General features: G+C 38.1%; 1 long non-coding RNA gene across 1 annotated transcript in view; it reads left to right on the top strand.

The window, feature by feature from the left end:
• The window catches only part of LOC130541035 (uncharacterized), a 107,818-nt gene that overhangs the window by 68,724 nt on the left and 17,212 nt on the right, over window positions 1–21,882 (top strand). The window contains exon 5 of the long non-coding RNA XR_008955076.1: window positions 2,215–2,265. This is a non-coding gene — a long non-coding RNA (uncharacterized LOC130541035). The remainder of the gene's footprint in view (window positions 1–2,214; window positions 2,266–21,882) is intronic.

Genomic DNA, 21,882 nt, shown 5'->3' with positions numbered 1-21,882 from the left:
TAGTTTGTATGCTAGCACTCATCTCCTGACCACAATTCCAGTAGCATGATATTTTTAAGAAAACAGATTCAGTAGTAGATAGGTCAAAGAAAGTTAAAAAGCTTTCTATACTGGTGGACTCCACAAAGACGATGTGTCAACATCGTCTTTGTGTAACTCACAGGTGAAGCTCTTTTGAAATGTTTCTTTTTTTTTAATGTTATTATTATTATACTTTAAGTTTTAGGGTACATGTGCACAACGTGCAGGTTTGTTACATATGGATACATGTGCCATGTTGGTGTGCTGCACCCATTAACTCGTCATTTAGCATTAGGTGTATCTCCTAATGCTATCCCTCCTCCCTCCCCCCACCCCACAACAGTCCCCGGTGTGTGATGTTCCCCTTCCTGTGTCCATGTGTTCTCATTGTTCAATTCCCACCTATGAGTGAGAACATGCAGTGTTTGGTTTTTTGTCCTTGCAATAGTTTGCTGAGAATGATGGAGGTAAACCGTATTCTATATACTTTCATTTTAAAGCCCACACATACTTTGAGACTGGAGTAAAACTGTGGAGTGAATCAATGGCCCATGCACTATTTCTTGGGAAAAATTCATCCACAAAACACAACTTCTTTTGTGATAATGATCTGAGATGTTTGAAGTGGGGAAAGATGCATTGCAAATATTCGCATACTTATGACTGCAGATGTCTGCCATGATGAAAGAAAAGGGGAAACAAAGGAGAAGTGACTCAATGGTAATCCTGATGAATTGTATACTTAGACTCTTTCTCCAGGGAGCAATTCTCTTCAAGGAAAAACTCAAGACTTTTAGCAGAAACTTTTGGTTTGTTGCTCATGACCATCTCCAAAGACCAAACACTTGCCTTCTACTTCTAGTGATTCACCTTACACAGTGACAAACCACTATACATACATTTGACATTTTTATTTTTGTGGCCTTGGAGATGATCAGAATGGGTTAAAGACTTAGCAGAGCCATAAATCCGAAGGTATGTGTCTAATTACACTCAACACAGAATCCTTAAAATGTAGAGCCTGTTGTTCTTCAACCAGAGAGCTGCTTCTCCCTTAGGCAGTGGAATCTTGAATAAGTAAAATGTATTAGACTTCAATGGTAGGTACCCCAGGGCAAGCCGACAGGAAAATGTCTGAATCCAAAAAGATGCCTCACAGCAGCCAGTTCTAGGCAAAGAAAAAAAGGAAAAGGAAAAAACACTCTTTAAGCCATTCCAAACTTGGCTTGGGGAGAACATGGAAAAGGGGAAAGAAAATGTTTGGGTGTTTTTCTTCTTTTTCATGTGTTCTGTCTTGTTGGCATCTTATTGCCAGAAGATATTGGAGAGCCAACAATGTGCAATGTGGAACGTTAAAAATAAATCCTGTCTTGGAGCAATCCAAGATGTTTACCATGGAAATGAGGCTTTCCCAGTGTTCCAGCAGTGAACGAATCTGAAATCAGGGTTCCCTAGTGCCTATGTTACATATTAGAGTGATGAGAAAAAGAGCAGAGCAGGGAGAGACTACTATGATGGCAGAGAACGGGTCAACAAAATGACCAGAATGATGGGTGAGAGTCTGATGTCTAGACAGCATTCTAGTCATCAGTATGGTCAAGAATGGACTGCAGGGAGAGAAGAGCACATCTTTGAGATCCATAAATAAAGATACTTGCTTTTTGAAAAAAGTAATAGTGCAAGGTTCAAGCAATCTGGTTTTTAGTGGGTAGTTTCCTTTATGGTAATTCTTGTTCTATAATCATGAGTCTTTACTCAAGCCTTTACTCAATCAATGATAAATCTCTTTTGCAATATTTATCTTTCTTTCTGTTGAGAAGTTGAAGGTTTAAGTAATGAGATGATATACAGTTAGACCACTGAGCCTCTTGTTCTTTTTTTAAAAGTTAAGTATGACAGAACTCACTCACTGTACTATTCCCAACATACTCTCAAGGCAAAAAGAAAAAGAAAGAAGCAAGGAAGAAAAAAAAGAAATCTTAGCATTAGAAGCCAAAAAGAAATGAATATAAATGCCAATATATACAGGCAACAACTTTTCAAAATACATGGTGTGATTGGCTTTGATCTAGCATCCTCATGGATGGAAGTAATTAATGGAGACAATGATAAGTGTCTTTATCTGTTTGGGCTGCTGTAGCAAAATAGCATAACCTAGTAAGATTATAAACAACATAAATTTGTTTCTTACAGTTCTGGAAGCTTAGAAGTCCATGATTGGGGTCCCAGCATGCTTGGATTCAGGTGAGGGCTCTCCTTTCCCTTTCAAATTGCCAACTTCTAGCTGTGTCCTCACATGGTGGAAGGGGTTAGCTAGCTCTCTGGGGCCTCTTTTATAAGGGCACTGATCCCATTCAAGAGTACTTCACTCTCAAGACCTAATTATCTCTCCATGGCCCCATCTTCTAGTGCCACTGCACTGGTGATTAGGTTCCCATATATAAATTAGGAGGGGACACAAACATTAAGACCATAGCAACAGGGATTGAATGAGAAAGAGGAACAGAGAGTAAATGGGGATAGTAAATCTGTAGATATAATAATCCTAATAGAATCCTTGTAAATTCAACTCTTTGGAAAAACTACCCAGAATATAGCTGTGTTGCAAAAGTAAAATATTGGAAAGTCCATGAGATAGTCAAATCAAAGTTGAGTCAAATCAAAGTTGAGTCAAATCAAAGTTGAGTCAAATCCATTAAAGGGCAGCTGAAATTCAGTGAGAGAGCATTGTGACATTTCCCCCCACCTGAATACCATTCCCCATTCTCTACTGTTGTGGGGCTGCAGCAGTGGCAGCTGCAGAGAAAGTGGCCTATGCTGCTTGTTAGCTTGTTTATGCCAGGGTATTAATACAAACCTTGTCCCTAAAATACTGTGGTTGTGGATTTTGGTCTGTCTTGTGGTTCCCTGAGAGAATGGTACAGAGACTGACAATTGTTTCATCACCATTCCACCCCTCCAACTTGGGATGGAGTGGCTACTCAGACTTTGGAAGTGGCTGTGAAAAGATATAAAGACATACGTATCCCATGTGCACTTGGAAAAGGGACATCAGATGGGATAAGCAATAGACAAAAACTCCAAGTCTAGGAAGGAGGAGGCAGAAGAAGGTTAATGAGAAAATGAGGGTTCCAAGAGCCATCACATATGCTAGAGAAGACAGAGTGAAACACAAAATGTCCAGTACCCAAAACATGCTCAGAACAGACGTGAGAGGACTCTAGGCTTCCACCTCTGGCTGATCTGTAGGCACCATGCAAGTAGCAGGTAAAGACTAGGGCAGAGTCATAGGCAGCCTTGAAGAAAATCATTTTGGCCAAGCATGGTGGCTCACACCTGTAATCCAAGCACTTTCGGAGGCCAACACACGAGGATTGCTTGAGCCCAGAAGTTTGAACCCTGCCTGCACAACACAGCAAGACCCCATTTCTACACAAAACAAAACAAATATGATGGGTGTGCTGGTGCATGCCTGTGAGCCATGATCACACCACTACACTCCAGTCTGGGCAACAGAGTGAGACCCTGTCAAAAAAAACAAAACAGAAGAAAAAGAAAGAAAGAAAGAAAGAAAGAAAGAAAGAAAGAAAGAAAGAAAGAAAGAAAGAAAGAAAGGGAAAGAAAGAAAAGTTTAAGAACATTTCTGTTAGGTCACTGGCTGACTACTGAGATAACAAAGCAGAAACTTTAGTGACCACAAATGACAAGAAATACAGTCTTTCTTTGTGAAAATAGTTTGGAAAAGTAACTGGATAAATGGATATCTATAGCCATAAAATATCAAGAACAGTGAACTCTGGGGAGGGAGAGAATCTGATCCCCTGAGTTACCAAACTATAGTAGGGTATCACGTCACACTCTCTAGGATGTTATATTAGTCTGTTCTCATGCTGGTAATAAAGACATACCCAAGACTGGGCAATTTATAAAGAAAAACAGGCTTCACGGACTCACTTTCACATGGCTGGGGAGGCATCACAATCATGGCAGAAGGTGAAGGAGGAGCAAAGTCACATCTTACATGGTGGCAGGCAAGAGAGCTTGTGCAGGGGCAACTCCTCTTTATAAAACCATCAGATCTCGTGAAACTTATTTACTATCACAATAATAGCACAGAAAATACCCATGATTCAATTACTTCATGCTCCCATGTGTCACAGTGTATATATGTATATGCATGTATATATATATACACATATACATATATATACACACACACAATGGAAAATTATTCAGTCACAAAAAATATTGATATGTACTACCATATGGACATACTATGAAAACCTTATGTTAACTAAAGGAAATCAAACACAAAAGGTCATGCATTGTATGATTTGATGTAATATGAGATATCCAAATAGGTAAATGCACACAGACAGAAAACAGATTGGTGGTTGCTAGAGGCTTGGGGAAAAGAATAGGGAATAACTGTTTATTGGATTCTTGGTTTTCTTTTCAGATGATGAAAATATTTAGGAGACAGACAGAGATGATGGTTGTCTGACATTGTCTATGTACTAATAGCCACTGACTTGTTCACTTCAAAATGGTTGATCTTATGCTATTTGAGTTTCACCTCAATGAAAAGGAAAAGGAGAAGGAAAAATTTGCCTTCAGTGAAGAGGGAAATAGAAATATTTTAATGGGGTTATCAGTGCTTGGAGTAGGTTGTTTCCTTTTTAATTACTAATTGAGGAGTGATTTCAACATGATGCAATACTGTTGGACAGTATTCAGAAGCAAGGGAAAGCAAACAAACAAGGCAGAGAGGAAACAGTCTACAAAGTATGGATGTAGAATGACAACTGGAAGTGGGGGTTGTTCCCACCTGATGGGACTTATTTCGTCTTTGAAGTAAGGTGAATGAATGTCAAGTTCAGAGAGAAGAAATAAAAAAAATTGAAATGGCTCCAGTAGAGAAGGAAAGAGAGAGCTGCATATGAGTCAAACAAGGGCTGAAGGCTCGAATGAGTTTCAAGGACAATCCTTTAGAGTCGCACGTGCCATGTCTTTGTGTGTTTGAGCATGGGTAGCATGATTATCAGAAACAATCAGCTGCAGTCAGGCTGTGCTGTCAGTTAGTTATGCCTTTATGTCCAGGACTGTGAACATAAAGAAAACACATGGCCAAACATGGTGACTCATGCCTGTAATCCCTGCACTTTCGGAGATTGAAGGAGGATCCCTTGAGCCCAAGAATTTGAGACCAGCCTGGGCCAAATAGTGAGACATTGTCTCTCCAACATTTTTTCTTTTTTTTTAAATTAGCTGGCATGATGGCCTACACTTGTAGTCCCAGCTACTCAGGATGCTAAGGTGGGATGATTGCTTGAGTCCAGGAGTTTCAGCCTGCAAGAGAGCAAAGATTGCACCACTGCATCCCAACAATGGGTGACAAAGCAAGATCCTGTCAGAAAAAAAAAAAAAAAGCTGTCCAAGCTGATCTAGCCTTATGGTTTTGTTACATGGGTGGTGTCATGGACATTAATGAATCAGTGAGACAGGAGGTTGAAGATAGAATGGGAGAATATGGTCATTAGAGTGGGACATTTTAATTCAATAGTTCATAAATGGAGCAGGCTCTGTTGATGGTGGGCTCAGACATGAGAGTGTGTGGCTCAGGAGGGGTGGAGGTGAGTTTCTGAAAATAAGGTCATATACAGAGGCCAGGTGGTTTTATGAACTATACATGTGGATATTGATGTTGCCAACATTGATGGTAAAACTTGGGGTGAAGAAGACAATGTACTCATTCTTCAGTGAAAGAGGGAAAGGGACAATAGGAATAAGAAGGGTGCAGCAATGATCAAGCTGGGTGGTCTGTGGTATAGTCCTGGTCTGGATGTGGTATTAGTAAGTGGGGAAGATGACCAGTCTATCTCTATCTCTTGGGAAGAGAGCCATTTTTTAACTGGAGAGGGTGGGACCATAGGAGAAACAATCTAACTTACAAGGCTTCTGAAGCAAATAGGCATCAATCTGAACAAAGGTGATCAACCTGGAAATAAGAAAGAAGAAGGGAAGAGTGTGTCCCTACTGTTACCTGAGCAGTCATAATTGTGGGCATGGGAAGAATCTGCAAATTAGAAATGTGTGCTCTAATGAGGGGCAAAGATGTTTCCCAAGGTTTACCTAGGTTTGCACTAAAGTCTCCAACTCTATTCATATCTTTTTGCTCTTATTCTAGAATGCCCAAGAAATCCTACGCAGACTAATCCAGTTTTCTAGAAACCTAGGGGAACATATTTAGTAGCAAGGTGGATATTGTGGGTTTAGATTTGGATGCACTGGAAACGTATATTTCTATTTTAACTAAATAAACTTATATTCTGATTTGTCAATTGGCTTATCCCAATCCTGGCTACTATATATAAAATCCAGTGATGTTCTGAATGTCTTTGTGCATATGATATTTGATTTTATACATATGTGTATGGGTCCATATATTTATATACGTATATATGTACATTTATATATGTGTGTATATATAAATATACACATATGCATATATATTAAATCAAATATCATATGCACAATGACATTCAGGAAATCATTGGATATTTTGGATACATATATTGGTATAAAACAGAGTATCGATAAGTGGATATTTGAAATCTTAGATGATTATGTGGAAAATTTAGTTCATGCTCAACTCTTCCTTACCACATACCCAGCAGCCTCTGTATTTTACTTCTTCCCAAGACTGAAAGCTGAAAAATACCATGTGAATATTGACTCAACTCATCTACAGCATGTTTGCTTGGAGGTAGTCATGCACTAAGTTAATAATATGCACTTTGAAGGGTCTGTAATTATGTAGTTTCATAGAACACAGTAATGGAGCTGATTTAACTGCCTACTGTGCAAATATGCATGAATACAATTTTAACCACCTAATATTTACTTATAATGTAATAGCTTCTTGAGAGGTTGTGGGTGGGGGCCAAGAGGTAGAATGTGGGAGCAATTTTACCAATGGGTATTTGAAGTAAATGGAGAAAATAACACCTCTTGAATTATTTATTAGAGAATTGAGGAAAATCTGGAAAAACTCTAGGTCATTATTTTACCATGTTGTTAGGTTTGATCTAAAAGCTTCAATTCTGTATATATCATATTTCTAGTATTTAATTTTAATATGATCTTATCAATTATTCAAATACCTGTCATGATACCAAACTTGTGAGTATGCATCTTTATTCACAAAAATTATTGCTGAACCACAAAAATATTGATGAACAACCAGAAACCAAGTGAAGTGGACTTGACAAATTTGGACCAAGACCATATTTGAGAGGACAAATTTGTCTGCCTATGCATGAAAATTAAACACAGAACATGGAGATTTCCTTGACATTTGGAACAGGAAACATGACATGTTGTAGAACCAAGCAAAGGTCACACACCCAGGAAGTTCATAAACATTAGTAGTTAATTATTAATGGCTAATGAAGTCTCCTTAACATATTATATTTTATTATGTCCAACTCAAATTTGCAGTTTCCCATGATTCAAAAGTCTAAAAACGACATTACTGATGGTGCCTGATATGGTTTGGCTGTGTCCCCACCAAAATCTCATCGTGAATTATGGCTCCCATAATTCCTACATGTTGTAGGAGGGACCTGGTAGCAGGTAATTGAACCATGGGGGCAGTTTCCCCCATACTGTTCTTGTGATAGTGAATAAGTCTCACAAAATCTGATGGTTTTATAAGGGGTTTCCCTTTTCACATGGCTCTCATTTTCTCTCTTGTCTGCCATGTAAAACATGCCTTTCATTTTCCACAATGATTGTGAAGCCTCCCCAGCCATGTGGAACTGTGAGTTCATCAAACCCCTTTTTGTTTACAAATTACACAGTCTCAGGTGTGTCTTTATCAGCACTGTGAGAATAGACTAATACAAGAAATTGGTACTGGTAGAGTGGTGTGATGCTGTAAAGATACTGGAAAATGTGGAAGCAACTTTGGAACTGGGTAACAGGCAGAAGTTGGAACAGTTTGGAGGGCTCAGAAGAAGACAGAAAAATGTATGAAAGTTTGGAACTTCCTAGAGACTTGGTGAATGGCTTTGACCAAAATGCTGATAATGATGGACAATGATATCCAGGCTGAGGTGGTCACAGATGGAGTTGAGGAATTTGTTGGAAACTGGAGTAAAAGTGACACTTGCTGTATTTTAGCAAAAAGACTGGTGGCATTTTGCCCCTGCCCTAAAGATTTCTGGAACTTTGAACTTGAAAGAGATGATTTAGGGTATCTGGCAGAAGAAATTTCTAAGCAGCAAAGCATTCAAGAGGTGATTTGGGTGCTGTGAAAAGCATTCAGTTTTAAAAGGGAAACGGTATGAAAATTTGAAAAATGTGCAGCCTGATGATGCAATAGAAAAGAAAAACCCATTTTCTGAGGAGAAATTCAAGCCCCTGAAGAAATTTGCATAAATAACAAGGAGCCAAATGTTAATCACCAAGACTATGGGGAAAATGTCTCCACGGCATGTCAGAGACCTTTGAGGTAGCCCCTCCCATCATAGGCCCAGAGGCCTAGAAGGAAAAAATGGTTCTGTGGGCCAGGCCCAGTGATCCCCTGCTGTGTGCAGCCTAGGGACTTGGTGCCCTGCATCCCAGCCACTCTAGCCATGACTAAAAGTGGCCAAGGTAGCTCAGGCTGTGCCTTCAGAGGCTGCAAACTCCAAGCCTTGGCAGCTTCCATGTGATGTTGAGCCTGTGGGTGCACAGAAGTCAAGAGAACCTCTGCTAGGGCAGTGTAAAAGGGAAATGTGGGGTTGAAGCCCCCACAGAGTCCCCACTGGGGCACTGCTGGTGGAGCTGTGAGAAGAGGGCCATGGTTCTCTAGACCCCCGAAAGGTAGATCCACTGACAGCTTGCACCATGCACCTAGAAAACACTCAGATGCTCAATGCTGGCCCATGAAAGTAGCTGGGAGGGAGGATGTACCCTGCAAAGCCACTGAAGTGGAGCTGTCCAACACCATGGGAACCTACCTCTTGCAGAAGCTGACCCAGATGTGAGACATGGAGTCAAAGGAGATCATTTTGGAGCTTTAAGATTTGACTACCCCACTGGATTTCGGACTTGCATGAGGCCAGTAGCCCCTTTGTTTTGGTGAATTTCTCCCATTTGGAACAGCTGTATTTACCCAATTCCTGTACTTTTATTGTATATAGGAAGTATATTTAAGGTAGGATATTTGCCTTGTCTTAGATGAGACTTTGGACTGTAGACTTTTGAGTTAATGCTGAAATGAGTTAAGACTTTCAGAGACTATTGGGAAGGTATGATTGGTTTTGAAATGTGAGGACATCAGATTTGGGAGGGGCCAGGGGCAGAATGATATGGTTTGGCTGTGTCTGCACCCAAATCTCATTTTGACTAGTAGCTCCCACAATTCCCACATGTTGTGGGAGGGACCCACTGGGAGGTAATTGAATCATGTTGGTGGTTTCCCCCATACTGTTCTCATAATACTGAATAAGTCTCATGGGATCTGATGGTTTCATAACGGGTTTCCCCTTTTGCTTGGTTCTCATTTTTTCTCTTGTCTGCCTCCATGTATGACTTGGCTTTCACCTTCCACAATGATTGTGAGGCCTCCCCAGCCATGTGGAACTGTGAGTCTATTAAACCTCTTTTTGTTTACAAATTACCCAGTCTTGGGTATGTCTTTATCAGCAGCATGAGAACAGATTAATACAGAGCCATTTAGAAGTATAATGTTTTCTACTCTGTATTTTTATTTCAATGTTATTAGAAAATAAAATACAAATTATTTATAAATTCCACCATTTAATTTTTTTGTTTTCATTATATAAAGTATGTGGAGGAAGTATTGTGTTCTGTCTATCCAATATCAGCATCCAAAAGAAACCATATTAAGAATTTGATAGGTAATCATACAGATAATTTCCTATGTCTTCAAACACACACATGTGTATGCATGCCTACACACACACACACACAAACACATTACTTTTGTGAATTAGGTATTTGTTTGTTTCTCCTGAACAGTATACCATGAGTCTATTTCCAGGACACAACATATAGATGATAATTTATATTAATGGCTGAATAGAGTTTCACAATATGATCAGTGGTGTGCTGATAAATTTGCTGTGTTTGGATTCCCCAAGACCAGCTCCAAGTTTGGTAATTTGCTTGGAGGACTTACAGGACTCAGAATACAGTTGTGTTCAGTGCTATGATTTATTACAGCAAAATTATACAAAGAAAAATCAGCAAAGGGAAAAGGTGCATGGGATAAAGTCTGGAGGAAACCAGGAGCAAAATTCCAAAATCCTCTCCCAGTACAGTCATGCAGGACACACCTAATTCTTCCAACAGGGAATTCTGACAACACATATGAAATATTGCATAGGCATGAAGCTCATTAGAGACTCACTTCCTAAGGTTTTCATTGGGAAATGATCAATAGTCACCCTCTGCCTAGCGTGTATCAAGGTTCCTCTGCCCAGCCTTAATCAACGTCTTTTAAGGAAAGTAGATGTTCCCCATAATCCCCAGTTTGTACAGCATAGGCACAATGAGGACTTAAAAGTTAGGGAATGGTGAGAACCCTCCCTAAATCCAGCAATCCAGACAGTAATCAAGGACCAACTCTGTAAGCAGGTCATTCTAAGGATAGTAGTCCTGCTATGTTAATTCTTTTCTGCATACTTGATCTATGGATTAAAAAAAGAAGAAAAACTAATTTGGAAGGTTTGCTCATTTTCATGGTATAGATAATTCTACCATGGCCAATTTCAACCTATCAATGTGATGACACCCAGGGGAGAGTTGAAAATGATTCAACAGTTGGCTCTTCACAAGCCAGTGCAAACTGTCTCCAGTACACCACTGAATCATAATTATTTACAATATACTTCTTAAGAGTGTAAAAGTGTGTACCTCCACACTGGGAGATGTGTGTGTGTGTGCTTATGTGTGTGTGTATAGCCAACTGAAGTTAAAGTCAAAAGAGAAAATGAGTTAGAAACTTTGGGTGTTACAGGTAACCCTTCAGTCTCCATGACTGTCTTTCAACTGAACAAGCTGAATAAGAGCTGTTCTCTTCATAACATCTCGCAAATAGTAAAATTTTAGAGCCACAAGGGACCTTTAATTCACACCTAACATTTCAAAAGTAAACAACCTAAGAGCCAGAGAATATATGTGACTTTCCAAGACCCCCTACTAACTATGGTCAAAATAGCAGAAATTAAAGTCTAGCTTCCTTGAGAGCTCAACTATCATCCTCAATAATTACAAAATAAAATTTAAAGATGTATAATAATTTATGAATTCTAGGTTTAAAGACTTTGATAATTTAATGTAATTTCTCAATCCCACTAGAACTGAAGGTGGATGCAAAAATTAAAAGCTGCAAAGGGAAAGTGGGTGTGAAAAAAAATGAACACATTCCTCATATTTTTCAGTAAGAAATTAAAATACGCAGTTTAAAAAAGACAAACAAGAAGTATATATGATTTCATATGTGTAAAGGCAATCCTAGAGAAAACTCAGAACAGGAAGTATTGAGGTGAGCTGAAGACAGAAGGAAAGAGCATTTTAACATTTCATTTTATAATGTTTTGTATGATTTTATATTTATGCATATATTTTCTTTTTCAAACAGATTTGACATATTTTTTAAAGAGAGTGAAAAGACTAGGGATCCATATATTAACAGTAGATATACCTGGTTTTAGGTAATTGGTGATTAAGGTAATTTTCTTCTTTTTTGCATTTCCCAATTTTTCTACATGAACATGTTTTTTTCATGAAGTATAAAGTTTGTTTTAAATTATTATTACTATTAATTCATTCTGAAAGAGTGAAGGGAAAGGAGACATTTATTGTCATCTATAAGCTAAAAATGTTAGTCTAAGCTCAGACTCCTTTTACATTACAGCCCAAGTTTCCATATCAAAAACATATAGTCACAATTAAAGGAAATGGGAATATTCTCTCCAGTGTTATTACAGATAGGTAGCAGATATCTGATTAGCAGAGTTATTTGAAATTTAATCTGGAATCATAAAGTCTTTCTCTCCATCTTCTCAGTTTACAGTCCTTCTAATGCACTCTCTTATGTAAGCACACAAAGTTTTGGGAGCAGATAATGACTTTTTGGCACACAAACAGCAAATATTAACACAATAGGTTAGTACATAATCATATAATATGCATATATATCATAGCAAGAGAGAAAAAATATTTTAAGAGATGAAATAATCTATAATCTACTCAGCAGGTTATAAAGCAACTGGTTTTTGAGCTAGAAGTCTCATACAAGTTTTTTAATATATTAAAATATAGGGATTAATGAACAGTAGCTTTCACCTCTTACATAAAGGGTTTCAATTATGTTCTGGTGGGTCACCTTACTAATAACTTAATTTTTCTTCATTGTTAGAAATATTTTAATAAAACTTATCTTAAGCATCTATTTTGTAAAATGACCTAATTGGAAACACTTATCAAACCTTTATAAATAGTTCAAAGAAAAAATTCAAAGAACATTAAAAATAAAATATTATCTAGAAAAAGAGGAGGTAGAGAAGCTGACAAAGATCATCTGTATCTTCTATATGTCTTCGGGTAAATTTCTAGTGAACAAGATTTGTTTTAGAAAATTTATTTTTTCAGAGATATAATAAATCAATTTGTAAGTTTATTTTTCTTGCAGCCCTGTGTTTTGTGGCTTTCTGGGTTATTAAATTTAGACAATTCCTAGGTTACCATGTCACTGACAAGTAATCCTCACTGGTTTTCTTTGCATCGATTGCTTTGTCTTAAAATTTATCTGGGTAGGTTTTGATGACTCTGAGTGTTAACAATAACAACAACACTGTCCTCTGAAAAATTAGAAAGGCTGTTTGCATTAGTTCATATTTCTCATTTCAGAAAAAAGAATATATTCCTGGGTATTATAGAGTTTCTGACCCACAAACAGCATCGTTATTAGGGGAAATCAGAAGATGGCAGAATTATGGGCACTGGAAGTTTTGAAAAACATGAGACAAATTCCAAATGAGTATACTTTAAAATGATGCCTGAAATAATTTAAATTATCCAACCTTTCAATTATTCACTCATATGTATGTTGAAAACTTGCATAATGCTCACTATGTACCAGGCACCCCTGAAGGTTCTAGTAGCACTGCAGTAAATAAACAAAATTTCTGGACTCAAGGAGCTTACATTCTTGTACATACTTTAAAAGACCAAAATCCAACCTGGAGTCACTACAAAAAACTGTGCTAAAATATACTGATGAGGATCTGAGGTTCTCTTAGCTTCTGTTGGGAGGCTGGATTTGATCCCAGTATTTTCAGGTCATGAGCATGCAATTCTACTACTGTAAATAGATGAACTCCATGAAACCACAAAACCACCATCACGTAGCTTTCTCCCACTTCTGTGACCTACCAGTAGGGCCAAATCTGATATTCACCCCACCCAAGCTGTGGCTGAATTTACTCTTGGATTCCAGGGAGGGGAAGGGCTGGTTTTCAACAGAGACAGGGCTCTAAGAATGTGTCCTTTCCCCAGTCCTCTGCCCACTCCTTTCCTTCTTCCCTCTCTGCACTTCATGCTAAAATCCCTGAATACCTCAGGCCCAGGAAGTGCCCTTTGTAAAAGGAATATCCCAGAAAAGTTTAATTAGAATGGTAAAAGTTATGGAGACACTGAGTGTAAAGAAGAAAAATCCTAACGATTTGAAACCTGCAACTTATGCACATATTTCCAGGGTAAACTATGGGAGAAAAAAACGCTTATAGTCTACAATTTTCTGAGTGCCAGGACAAGGGTCCATCAGTAGAGTTTACAAGGAGATAGATTGTGATTTTATGTAGGATTTTCTAAACGCTGGAGTCCCCTAAATTATAAAATGACCTGCCTTACATATTTGGATGTGTACAAAATGCTCAGTAGTCTGGTTGGATGTTATAAAACAAATTCCTGTATTAAGTTAGTCATACTAATGAATTAGTATTCATTGAATGAATTCTAAGAGATGAATTCTAAGAGATCCTGTCTGACATCCAAAGCTTCTGAGCCTCCATTCCCTTACCCATATGGTGATATCATAGGTCAGGGATACAATTTTTTTCCATGTAGCCCTTATGGCCAGGGTTGTAATATATAACCCTTTATAATAATTATATAATAATTGTATATAATAATTCTAGATATTATAATGTCAAAAAGTATATTTTGTGTAGATCACATAACCTAGCTAGTAGGACCTTGGGCAATATGCACTAATCAACTCGATTAGTAATTATTTATTAAAACATTTAAATATTCCCATGATTTCAAGAAAATAAAATTTATACATGGACTTAAATATGTACAGGTCAGGTGTTGCCACCAAAATGAGGTTTTGTTTGTTGTTGTTTTTCAAACAGTTCTCACACATAAAAAGTGGCCAAATTATGGGCATTGGAAGGTGGTTGTGAGATTTAAGTCACTTAAACTCCGGAGAGTGACATATTAGGTGCTCTGTTACTGACCATTCACTGTCCTGTTTTTCACCGGGGTGGACCTCAGGTAAATCTTAAGATTTATCCTTGTGACATGGAGACTCAGCTTGAAACCACAGTTTGGTTAGTAGCTTTATGTTGTAAAGAATGTGTTAAACAGCAGCTAAGATTCTGATTTGGATACAGATGTACAGCACATACAATGTGCAGAGGTCACTGTTGGCACACACAGGCCACAGATGCCAATTCACAGCAACTCTTTTGACAGAAATGTTCTCAACCAAACAGAAGCTACCTTGACTAGGAGGCCAGCCTCCACCCCCATCCCGGGGGCTAACCCACAGCTAACAATTCATGCAAAGGGTACAAAACTTGAGCCTCTTGCTTCAAATTGATACCATCTCTGTAGTGCTATTCAAGGTTCAAGACTACCCGTGGGATCAGGAGGAGAACCTGGACCCATCCATTTTTGCTTAATGTCTTTCCTGCCTTCTGCTTTTCTTACAGCTTTATAGCATTCACCAGAGAGCACTCCCTCAGTAAATCATGGGCACCTAATTCCAGTCTCAAGCTCTGTTCCTAGGGACTCTGACCTAAGACAAAAGTCAATGTGATTTGTTTATGTTCTGTTCATACCCACACCGGTTTAATTGTAGAGATCCTTAAGCATTCACCTGTTGCACTAATATAGCATAATTCAATGAAAAGATGCTGGGCTCTGCAATCAGTTCAAATCTCTTAGCTACCCAGTGAATTATGGTACTCAATGTCCCCATTAAGGATAATGGTCTATGCACTGCAGGAGTGTTATAAATGGAAATAAAGTGCCTTAAAATAACTATCAAAGAATACACATAATAAGTGAAAATTCTATTCCTCCATAAGGATCACTGCTAGATTTTGGCACTCTGTAGGTTTGCAGATCATCATATTCTTTCCTGTCTACTGATGGAACATAGACGTGAAGTTTAATAAGGGGAGAACCACAACAGCATTTCTTAAAGATGCTTCCTCATAATTACATTGCCTCTGTTTGGGATGGAAGTATCTTCTCAATCTTGTGCTTGGAGCCATTTGCCCATGAGTCTGAACTTTCCAGCCTATAAATGTTCTATGGAATATATAAGAACTCTGGTGATTTTCTACTTTTATCTTAAAACCTTTGCCATGTACCTGCAAAGTGTTCTGTTCATTATAAAGGGAGGCTGACACACGCAGCCACACCACCTAAGGAGGGACACAGAAGCAGCTGTGTTTATTTGAGCTTTGCTCTGCCAGGTCTTAGAAACTCAGCTGGAAGAGCCTTAAGACAGAACTAACAACACTCACATGGCCTTATGTCAACTATACTCCATGGGAACCTCTTTCCCATTTGTCCTTCTTAATAGAAAAAGAAAGAAATTTCAAGAAAAATAATTTCTTATAAAACCTACAAGAACTGAGGAAAGAGATGCAATCACTATTATTTATTACTCATCTTTATTTTCAAATCAGTCCTGCAAAATATGTTATTAATCCCATTTTATTGATGAGTAAACAGGCACAGAGAGCTTTAGTAATGTTTTCAAGCCATATACTAGTAAGTTGAAGAATTACTGTTTGGACCCCTAACTGTCTGACTCAAATGTCACACTGTTTATATATATTGTCCACACATATTTGCAAGATATTGGGTAAATCCCCAAAGCTAGGCATTGGATATCTTTCTATTCTGCTGGTTAGCTCGAATCAGGTCAAGGAAGTAGAACCTCTGGAGCATGTGAGAAAGGTAAGAAAACATTCAAATTATATTCATAATAAGTTTCAGATTTTATGAAGCATTAACACTATGTAAATTATAATGAATACATTTAATCAGTTAGGTTTGAATTTACCTGAATAAAATGATCCATTAGAAGTAGATGATTGGTAGATCAATAGATACATAAGATAACACCATTCAGAAACCAACTGGATACTCCCAGATTTTACCAGCTGCACAACCATAGTAATAATCAACTATCCAGCTTATGAAAAGCAACATCTTGGCATAGAATAAAGGCTGAAATTTTTACCATGAAACAAAGACTCTGAATTTTAAGGACTCTATATAGAAATAATTTCTTTTTATGGAGTTTAAGAGGTCAAGCAATCTCCAAGAAACTTGAAATGCAAACAACACTATTTGTAGCTTTTCAGGACTGAGCAATTTGTTAAAATGTAAAAAGATTCCTACCTGCCTTGGGATACTTGATTCCTAACTGTTGTGTCATCTGCCTCCTTTAATTTTCATATTTGGTGAAAAGAAAAAACATAAACTTTCAAAATCCAAATCCCATACCTCTAACATCAAATAAATATCCATGAAGTCATCTTCTAACACGTCAGTTTGGGGGAAAATTAGGGTGGGGAAATATGCCTGCTGTCATTACATTTATTTCATTAAAATTTCATGGAATTTCACTAAATGAAGGTTTGAATGGATGAGAAGCACCCAGAGAATACACTGAAGCAGCAGGATTTCTAATTAGCTTTGGAAGATGAAACAGTACCTTGTGAAATATAAAAAGACAGTATTAAACAGACAAGACATCTACCTTTGGGTATTGTTAATATTGCATATATTTGACTAAATTGGAAATAAATATGTAAGACTTTTTCTTTGCACTATTTTATATATTTTGTGCCTTTCTTGATTTTTAATGTTTATTTTTGAATCTTACACTTATGAGCCACTTCTTAAATATTTCCTTCTTCCATATTTCATTGCTCTTGGCTTCTTTCCTTTCCTCTCTCTCTCTGAGGATTTTATGGGTTTACACCACAGTCTCTGCTACTTAGGAAGTGTTGGATAAGTACTTGTTTGATTGATTTATTGCTGACCAGTTTTACCTACTCTCCTGTCACCTCTGTTTTATCCCCCCAGCACTTTCTTTGGGGAAGAAGTGTCAAATAATTGAATCAAAGCCAGCAGTCAAGTCAGGTCAAGAAAGGTGCATTGAAGCAAGAGGATGCTCATGTCACCAGCACTGCTGGGCAGGAAAGACCAAGGAAAGCAAATGGCTCAACTTGAGAAAGCTCATCTGAAAGAGTTAAGATAATGAGAGAATGCATTCTTTCTGTAAAAGATTTAAAAGCTCATGTAAAGTCAAATGTAACAATACTTATTAGAGACGGTGGCAAATACTTTATGACTCAATAAAGCAAATCTCCTCAGTAGCAGAGTTCAGAAATATTACATTTTTTTGCCAAATCTTGGGATCCAGAGTTGTCGGTAGAAAAAAAAAAAACAACTAGATCTAACTTTGATTCTTACGTCTTCTTCCCTCTCTGTGATTAAGAGGGAAGGTTGTAAACTCAGCTGCAACTTTAAATAATTAATGCTAAACATTTAAGTGCTACTGCAGCACAAAACTGCTCCAGTAATGGGGTTGGCTTCATAATTGCAGAAATTCTAACTTTTACAAATTTTAGGCATAGTTTATTTCAGAATGAAATACTAGAAACTGAATATTACAGAGATAAACATATGTTTAGCATTGAGATAAAAATTCAACAACAAAGATTTTATGAAAGTAATATATTTATTTAATCTATACAATATTTCTTTGCAATAGTAATTACGTTAATGGAGAATTTTAGAAAAGCAATTTATTGGAACTACCGTATTTCAAGACTTTATCTAGACTATTTTATCCTAACATAATCTATGTTACACAGCAGAAAACTAAGACTCAGGAAAGCTAAGTGTTATACCCAAAAGTCTGTGGATGTTATACTAGACCTGGCTCTCACAGGCTGGAGAAAGACATCTCTACATGTGGGGTGCTACCTTTAGTTCAGCAACTTCCAGTGTGCAACTTAAAATTAGTCATGGTGGATTCAGAAACACTACATAGAAATTGGCAAATTCTTCAAATTAAGGACTATTTCTGCTTGAGAACTGGTTGTTAAACATTTATCAGCACACCACTGCATATAGGTCACAGTCAGCAGAGTTGGGATATGAAGCTAATTTTTCTGGTTTTAATCCTGAGCTTTCATACAACTTCTCAGCCACTCAAATACATTTTTCATGTGCAATAGAGTTGTGTATTTTCAATAAAATAAAAGCATCATTATTAAATGGTGATAAATAACTTTCCAGATCAAGAAATGTGGTAACTGTACGCTCCAGCAAGTACAGAATAAACCCTATAAATGATAAGATCTATAGTTATTCTACTTTAAAATTGTAACCTTAAAATAATTAAATTATAACTTTAAAATAATTTAATTGGAGAAAATCAAAACCTAAATACATTTTTAGATAATACTATTTAAAAGCAGAGGGTAGCGTCAAACACGCTAGTACTCTGAACACAAGAGAGATTAAAGGAAATATTTGTTTTCAACAGAAAAGCAGGTGGCAGTGAAGAAAAGATGTGAAATCCAGAATGACAGCGTGAGAGGGTCTATTGTGAACAATGATCAGACAAAGCAAAAAAAAAAAATATCATAAAGATATTAGGAAACTTTTGGGGAGTTTTACCTCATACTAAGACATAAAGAAATACCCTATCAGCTTTATATCTATAATACACATAGTCTTAAGATACCTGGAGTTGATTATTAGTATCATTCCTAGTGAATATTCAAGGATATTTAAAACGAATTTATCCACCACCAGAAGCTGCCTCTTTTTTTCATTAATAAATCAGGAAAGATGAGAGAGATCTGCAGATTGGTTAGGAAGACTTTGATAATAATTTGGTCTTGTGTTTCTCTTTTCATTTCATCATCTTCATATGAGCAAAGATGAATTCAGCATCAAATATTTGGAAAACAGAGCAAAAATAATTCCTGCCTATGAGGAATTGCTATAGGACCTGTCTTGTTAAAAAAATATTCCAAGTGATAATAGAGTCAGAATCCACAAAATCTAGATACTAAAGCTTCAATATGAAATGGTAATTAGCCACAAAATCATGCCAATAGCCAAGGGTTACACTTTCAGTCCTTCACATTTGGGTTATCTTATGTTTCGTGCATTCATAATCGCAGAGATTCTTATTAAAAATCCAGGATTGGCCGGGTGCGGTGGCTCACGCCAGCGCTTTGGGAGGCCGAAGCGGGCGGATCACGAGGTCAAGAGATCAAGACCATCCCGGCCAACATGGTGAAACCCCGTCTCTACAAAAAATACAAAAATTAGTTGGGCATGGTGTCATGCACCCACGTGGCAGGAGAATCGCTTCAACCTGGGAGGCGGAAGTTGCAGTGAGCCGCGATCACGCCATTGCACTCCAGCCTGGTGACATAGTGAGACTCTGCCTCAAAAAAAAAAAAAAAAAAAAAAAAAAAAAATCCTGGATAACTCTAGGCAGAGGGAATATGAAGAAAAGGCTGATAATGAATTGCTAGTAGACATGACTCAATAAATCAATATGATTTATGATCTTGAAATCTGTAGTGAACCAACAGTTGAATTTGTGTTGTGTATCTGAAAGGTCTTTACCGAGGGGCACTGAACAAATCTACCATATGCCAAAAAATTATGTCTGGACCAAAGTTTTGAGGCCAAGTCTCTGGGAAAAGGAGCAGGAAGGAAGCTTGGAATTGACTACAACAAACTTCTTTGCCTTTCAAGAGCCGAGAACATGAAAAGTAAGATCAAAGAGTAAACATGGGAAAATACAGACTTTCTCCCAACTTCTTGGCACATTCCCTTTGTTATCTCACCAGGCACAAGCTAATACAGCCAACAGTATCAAGCCCAAAGCCAATGACTGCCTTTACAATGCATGGAGCAACAGGATGCTAAAAATGAATGAGTGAATATTATCAATGAACTCCTAAAAGAAACAACAGCCAGTCTACCAAATTTCAATGTTCCCTTCAAAACAGTCATTTACTGTGTTAGCCCATTCTAATGATGCTATGAAGAAATACCCAAGACTTGGCAATTTATAAAGAAAAGAGGTTTAATTGACTCACAGTTACACATGGCTGGGGAGGCCTCAGAAAACTTACAATCATGATGGAAGGCACCTCTTCACAGGGCAGCAGGAGAGAGAATGAGTGCCAGCAGGTAAATGCCAGGTGTTTATAAAACCATCAGATCTCATGAGACTCACTCATTATCACAAGAACAGCATGGGGAAAACCATCTCCATAATTCAATTACCTCAACCTGGTCCTGCCCTTGACACATGGGGATGATTATAAGTCAAGATAAGATTTGGTTGGGGATACAGAGTCAAACCATATCACTCCACCTCTGTCCCCTTCCAAATCTCATGTCCTCACATTTCAAAACACAATCATGTCCTTCAAACAGACCCCAAAGTCTTAACTCATTCAAGCGTTTACCCAAAAGTCCAAGTGCAAAACCTCAACTGAGACAAGGCAAGTCCTTTCTACCTATGAGCCTGTAAAATCAAAAGCAAGTTAGTTACTTCCTAAATACAATGGGGATACAGACATTGGGTAAATACGCCCACTCCTAATGGGAGAAATTGGCCAAAACAAAGGGGCTACAGGCCCCATGAAAGTCCGAAAATCAACAGGGCAGTCATTAAATCTTAAAGTTCCAAAATGATCTCCTTTGACTCCATGTCTCACAGCCAGGTCACACTGATGCAAGAAGTGGGCTCCTATGGTTTTGGGCAGCTCCATCCATGTGGTCTTGCAGGGTATATGCCCCACCCACCCCTCCACAGCTGCTTTCATGGGCTGGCATTGAGTACCTGTGGCTTTTCAAGGCGCATGATGCAAGCTGTTGGTAGATCTACCATTCTGCAGTTTGGATGATGGTGGCCCTCTTCTCACAGCTCCACTAGGCAGTGCCCCAGTAAGGACTCTGTTTGGGGGCTCAGACCTCACATTTCTCTTCCACCCTGCCCTAGGAGAGGTTTTCCATGAGGGTTCCACCCATGTGACAAACTTCTGCCTGGACATCCAGGCATTTCCATACATCCTCTGAAATCTAGACAAAGGTTCCCAAACCTCAACGGTCTTATGCACACCCAAAGGACCAACATCACATGGAAGCTGCCAAGGTTGGGGAATTGCACCCTCTGAAGCAATGGCCTGAGTTGTATGTTGGCCCTTTTTAGCCATAGCTGGAGCAGCTGGGACGTAGGGCACCAAGTCCCTAGGCTGCACACAGCAGGGGGGCCCTGGGTAAGGCCAAGAAAAAGATTTTTTCCTCCTAGACCTCTGAACCTGTGCTGGGAGGGGCTATTTGAAGGTCTCTGACATGCCCTGGAGACATTTTCCCCATTGTCTTGGTGATTAACATTCTCCTCCTCATTACCTATGCAAATTTCTGCATCAGGCTTGAATTACTCTCCAGAAAATGGATTTTTCTTTTGACCCCATCACCAGGCTGTAA

The sequence above is a fragment of the Pan paniscus genome, chromosome 21 (assembly GCF_029289425.2).
Source record: "Pan paniscus chromosome 21, NHGRI_mPanPan1-v2.0_pri, whole genome shotgun sequence".
Lineage (NCBI taxonomy): Eukaryota > Metazoa > Chordata > Mammalia > Primates > Hominidae > Pan > Pan paniscus.
Note: the sequence above shows the minus strand (reverse complement) of the source record. Positions and strands in the feature narration are given on the sequence as shown.